Source organism: Corvus brachyrhynchos, unplaced genomic scaffold, assembly GCF_000691975.1.
Source record: "Corvus brachyrhynchos isolate BGI_N302 unplaced genomic scaffold, ASM69197v1 scaffold4, whole genome shotgun sequence".
NCBI lineage: Eukaryota > Metazoa > Chordata > Aves > Passeriformes > Corvidae > Corvus > Corvus brachyrhynchos.
This window is the reverse complement of record NW_008237878.1, coordinates 6,205,631-6,212,062: the sequence shown is the minus strand read 5'-3', so window position 1 is coordinate 6,212,062 and position 6,432 is coordinate 6,205,631.

Here is a 6,432-nt window from a genome sequence, read left to right as displayed (position 1 = left end):
GAACATAGCGAGGGTTTTGCTGCAGGGCTCTGGAGCTCAGCAAGCCAAGCCACACTCATGGAACGAGGAGTTGCTCCCCTGACAACCTTGAGTTTAGCCAAGCTTGTGCACTTGGCTTCTTGCTGCTGTGATTCAAACTGCACAGTGCCCCTGGCAGCCAGGGGCAAAGGCAAGAGTCTAGGGGAGGTGAGGTCTGCCCACAGTAGGCTATGCCTGGGCTCAGATGGAAGATGGTAAGGGTGCTCCTTGTAAAGGAGACAGGGCTTTATGGAGACAAGTGGTGTCCCTTCTTGTGGTCATCTTCCGCTTGGGACTTTGGTTGTTGGCAAATGCTGGGTCAGTCTGGCTTCAAAGAGCACCTGGATTTGAAAAGGGTGTGATGGGCCAGATCCTGATCCAGTTTAACCTCAACAAGCTGCGTGCACACTCCTGAGAGAGCAGCAGGGCTCTCTGCATCTCATAATAAGCTGTTTGACTTCAGCTCAGCACAGAGCAAATACACACACAACACACACAGTGCACCTGCTTGGGGTGCATGAGCAAGTGCCTGCAGATACCAACTAATCGATCAGCAGGTGTGATCTGGGAAAAAGGGACAGATAGAGCTTGCAGGAAAGGGTTTTTCATTCATATTAGCAGGGTTTAGCTTATGCCTTTATTGTGATCATAAACTAACACACTACATCTGCAAGTCCTGGGCTTATCCAGCGTGTCACAGGTTGTTTCTGAGTTTGCCTGTCAAATGGCAGATGCCCCTGAATAGATGAAGTTCTACATTCAGTAATATGTGGTTTTCCCCAAATTAATGCCAAAGCCCCTTGGAAAAACTAACACAAGCAGCATTCTGGACCAGCAGTGTTTCACTTTCTGCCAAGCCAGACCTTGGCTGGAACCTGCTCTGTCCATCTCCACTGTGTTCACTAAAGGGCTGTCTGGAAACTGGTTGACAAGAACTTTCCCAGTGTAACAGTGCTCAAGATGCAGCCGTTGTGTTGGATCACTCATCTTCCCATCCTAGAGCAGTCCAACCAGCTGCAGTTCAGCCAGGAGGGCTGTTTCAGGTGCTGACAGCTCTGCCCTTGTTGACCTCAACTCACCTGAATTGCAGCATGTGAAGACAGCATGGGAATATGTTTACAGCAGATGTGTATCCACAGATACAGGTGAGTCACTGCAAACAGCTACATCTCCTACTGTGCTGCAGCAAGGATGCACTCTGAACTTCCTAGTATTTTTCCATCTCCTAAAATACTTTTCTACTTAACAAGGCAGAGCCAAAATTGGATCAGGCTTCTGCTGTATTTTGCATCTATTATGCAGTTCTTGCTGCCATCACTGATTTAATGTCTCCATTATCATGGAGTACTGGTCTGCCAAGGACTCCAGCCATCCAGCATGCTCCTTGGCCTCTACTAAACAGTTGTGAGCAGCCTTAAGGGGCTGCTGAGCTCTGCATCTTTACAGCAAAAGCACAGTGGAAAGGCTTGGTGCTCCTTTCTGCTCATCTTGCAAGTCACTTCTCTCTAAAGGAGAGGTGAGGCTGTTGGGGGAACCCAGACTAAGTGACAAGTTTCTTCTCTGGGTGATCTAGGGCTCAGGGAGATCTGACAATAACTGTCCTGTCTAAAAGATGCTGAAGAGCTTCAGTCCCACCAAATCCCATAGAAACACATATGTAGGAGTACCAATAGTCCCCATGAGTCAGTGACCGGCTCTCCTCAGAGCCAAGAGTGACTAGCCCTCTTCAGGTACAGGCTGATCCCTCCACTCTGAAAATACATACCCACATTCCAGCTTAGTCACCTAATAAAATACCAAGAGTTTTTCTGAAGATTACATTAGCCTTTTCAGTTTGGTAAGGAAAGATACAAACCACCTCTGGGTTCCACCCAGTGAAGGTACTTTGCCCACTGACAGGAACTCCCCCTCACCTTCTTAAGTCACTGTTCAAGGAGAGAGGTTTATCTTGTCTAGGCTCTGAGGGTAATAATAAGCCTTAATTGCCCTGGCAAGGCTCTCCTGGGCCTCTATCCACACCGATGGCCTGATGCTCTATTTAAGCTCAGCCTGGGGCCTGTGTGAGCTTTGGGAGGGGAGTACTGGTTCACATCTCCCTGTGTCTGCTCACAGTACCTATTGCTTTGGGCTGTGATCCGTGGACTGCCTTCCTGATCTTGGTCATCTTCTACTACTGTGGAACTGCCAAGTGATTCCTGGTTGGTGTCTGACTATGGCTGCCATCAGCAGACCTTGGCTCTGACCTAGGGACTGACTGGTTTGGTGCTGATCTGGCTTTATCACTGTGAGCTTCTCTGAGGATCTGGACTTCTGGTTGAATTTGGGTGTCATCTCTGAGCTGCTCATCTGTCTTGGGTCCTGGGGGGCCTGTCCTGCTGGCTGCTGTGCTCAGCTCCCTGATGTGTGCTCCTCAAACCTGGTACAGCAAGGGTTTGGCAGTCACTTCTTTGGGCTCTGGTCATATCCCTAAAACAGGCAGAGCTAAGCCTAAACCTCCTGTGCCTTGTCATCAACCTCCTGGGTTTACTGAGCTTTATACTGCTTGTCCTTCTGCCCCAGACAAAAGCTTTAGAGGATCTGAGGCTTGCTGCTCTCATGACATCTTCACTTCTGGAGATTTTTCATCCCTTCCAGAAAGTCATTTGCTTACTGTCTGAGTTAATAAGCTCAACACAGAGATAAAGGGGTTCTCTAAGCAGTACAGAGGCCCAGATTAAATGATGTGAATAGCCCCAGAGGTACTCCTTTCCCCTTCCTGGCTGGGGGCTCAGAAGTCACCTCTCATGTAAATGGAGGGCTGTGACCATCCCTCTGCATGCCAGCTCCAACAGAGCAATGTGACTGGATTGCCATTCCCCTCGAGTGAGGAGCCCTGTCCCCTGGGCTGTGAGGAAAACTGTGTGAGCTTTCAGCTGGAGAGCTGTCTGCCTCCTTGCCCCAGGTGACTCTGTTAAAGGTTATTCTGGCCCCTTAATCAAATTCAGTGCAGCTCTGTTTTGTTCTGCCCTCTAGGAATCCGCTGAGGTTTGCTGTCAGAGTGGCTATTAATGCAGCAATCAGCTCTGCTTTGGTGAGGAGAGAAATGGGAACCTTCAGGGATGGGAGACAGCAGGGGCACGTGGAAACTGGGAAAGTAAAGCACAACTTGTGCTTGTTTTTCACCTGCACTTTACAACAGGGGATGGGAAACAAGCAGGGCTGGTAGCAGCACTGTGTCCCAGGTGGGCAATGTGCCCTTCCCTAAGGGGAACAACCTGATGCAGAGATTAAGAAAGGCTCAAACTGATACAGAAAAATCTTGCTGGGGCTCTAAATAGAGCAGAATCTCTTCCCTTCTAATTACAGCCTATCCTGGAAGGCATTAATTGCTCCAGGTCACTCCTCTTGAAGTGTTTATTACACATCTTCCCCAGCAGGATTCTGGATGAGAGCAGGAACTGTGTGTTTTGCCCAGAGAATGGCTGCGTGCCTGGGCTATGTAGGAATAGAGTGGGTACCCGCCCCTGCTTGGTACAGTCAAAATGTTTCACAGTGTCCCAGAATTAAAAAGGCTAAGTCAGCAAATGAGCTTATATAAAGCTTGTCAGAGGCTCTGAAGTAAATTCACATATTCTGGAACAAGGGAGAGGTTAAATCCTTCCTTGTGCCTAAGGAAGGAGGGGCTGGACAGGGCAGGGAATTTTCCTCTTCTGGAGGGATGAGATGCCAAAAGGCTGTACAGCTTGACAGAAGATTGTGTTAAATTGCCACAGTGGTGTGCCACAAGCCTGCTGTGTCACCCAGCCTCTGTCCCAAGCAGCCAGCAATCAAGGTAGTGGGAACAGCCCATTTTTTCCTTCTGATCTGAGAATGGGCACAGATCACCTTTTGCTGCCCTGACAAGTGTCAGTGGGCAAAGAAAGAAGGGTTAAATCCTTTTCCTGGTACTAGTGACATCTTGCATTTTCTAACACTGCCAGAGCTTAACATCTGACTGTTTATTTGTTTTGCTTATTATTTACTTTCTTGCTCTGCTGAGCACAGGCAATAGATCACTTTCACCTTTGTAGGTGAACTCAGTTTTGCTGTATTTAGGAGAACAAAACACCTCACCAGCATATTTCCAGTTTCAACACGTTGCTGCTTTTTTCCAGTGGAGTTTCAAAATAAGTTAAATTTCTCTTGAGATTAGACTTTGTGGTTAGTTTCTTTTTAATTGACAAGTCTTAGGCACCAAATTCTTTCCCTTAGCTATCACCTCATTCCTCTACCTCGGTAGTATTTGTTTGCAGGCATCTTGGAACAAAATGTGACCCTTACACTGAAATGGGAAAGCTGGCTGAATTTCCTGAAGGCAAAAGCTGTTACAGTAACTCACAGGGGGAGACAGCAGAAGGATTTTCAGTTTTGCCAACCTAAAATACACACTTGCTTTCTGATTCTGCCTAACAGACGTAACTGTGAAATTGAACAATTTTGGGGAAGAACAGAAAAGCACAGATAATGGTAATACCAAGAAAAATTTCTGAATAGCTTTGAAGCAGCTATAAAAAAAAGCATTTAGTGCAACTGTAAAGCCTCTTTTACCAGTGCTCTGAACATCGTATGAGAATATATACCAGGTAGGGAGGCTGGAGGGAGATCAAATGAGAAATGACAAGCCTTTGACTATAAAGCTGTCAATGCCTCAGAAGAGAGCCAAGCCAGCTGCACCTATTCCAGGGAGTGTGAAATGGAGATGCAGGGGCTGTGCTGGGTTAAAGTTGGTGCTGCTTTTTAAAGAGAGCTGGCGTTGCCCATCTCTGCTGGCTGTTTTCTGCTCTGCTGGCAGCACTGACCTGGCTGATCGATGTTGCCACTAATTTTATTTAATTTTCTTGCCTAAGATGTATCTTCTCCTTTCATACTCCCCTTTTGTTGCTCAGTCTGAGATTGATGTATAACGTCAAAATAAATCCAGGGAGCGCCATGAGCTTCTGAGATTTGGGAGCTGGATGTGGCAGGGTCAGGAGATCTGAAAGGCTTTTAGTTACCCACTTGTAGTAAGCCACCTGCATGCGAAGACAGCCAAATTACCAGCAACAAAGTGAAAAATGACAAGAGCATTCATTAAATGCCATGCCTGGGCTAGAATCTGAGTGCACTGAAGTGTTTTTATCTCATCTAATGAGTAAGCGACAGCTCGGTAGTTCCTGCTGCATTTCCTGCTTGGTGGGGGCTGGGGGCTGCATTGATTCTGGGATAAAAAGGACTTTCAGAGCCCTGGATGGATGTGGTCTAAAAGAAGCCAAAAGCCAGTACTTTGGTCCGAGCCTGTCAGCTTTGCCTTGCCATGCTGGGGAAGGGGTGCAGCCCAGTCTGTTACCTGCCCTGGTCATACTGGGGGAAGCTGCAGCATCCGAGCAGATGATGGAAGGAAACAGCTGGCAAAAAGAAGCTGGCAATGGCACAAAGGGGTGACGTGTGCCAGTGCCAGTTCTGGTAGGAGCTGTAAAGGTCTTTTTTTTACTGTACCCTGATGGCGCTGTTTGATTCATTACAGAGTACAGCAGGCTATGGCACGTTGACTCCTTTCTCTAGTTGTTGAAAAAGAGCAAGTTCATGCCAGAAAAAAATACCATCAATTTTTCCTTCAGGAGATTCACTCTTCAAACAACAACAAAAAAAGATCAATTTATTACAGGGAGATAAAGACTCTGGAGTGTTTTTAATGAACATTTATTTGAGGAATAAGAATGTTTGAATTTAAAATCCTGGTCACCTTCAGACCTATGCCCTGCTGTCTCAGCGACATGCTGTACAGGAGAGGCAGAGCACTGGGCACACGGTACAAAGCACTGCAAGCACAAAGACATTTGGTGAGGCCATGACAGTACAGCTGTTTCCTCACTCAGAATTTGCAATGTTGGATTTTAGCGTCCCCTGCCCTTCTGAATGTGTGATGAGAAAATTGTTTTGAAACCAAAGAGAAAGGTTCCCAGCCACTGCTGAGGAAAACTTGAAAATACGAGCTGAGTGCCTAGTGAGAAGGGACCAATATGCTTTCAGGACCTTTGTTTTGGAGTCATATCATGTTTGCGGTCTTGTGATGCTTGACCAGGTCTCAAATATTTGTCTGGGGATGAACCAAGAATTGCACAGCTTTTCTGAGGGGCCACATGCTGTAGGCCTGCAGGAGGGGGAGTGGGAGTGGGATGGCTGCAGCCCATCCAGCTGGCAAGAGGGGCTGAAGTACAGGGAGCTGGCATGTGCTCCCTCCCAACTGCTGTGATATTACAGGACCTGTTGAGCCTTATTTCTTGGGCACCTGTCTGACAAAGCCCTTGCTTGAGTCATTTACTGTAATGTTGTGCCCTGAGGCCACTAAAGATGTGTTTAATTTGAAATTTAGTGTAATTGGAGCAGTTGGCCTTGTTGCTGTAATAATGATTTTCA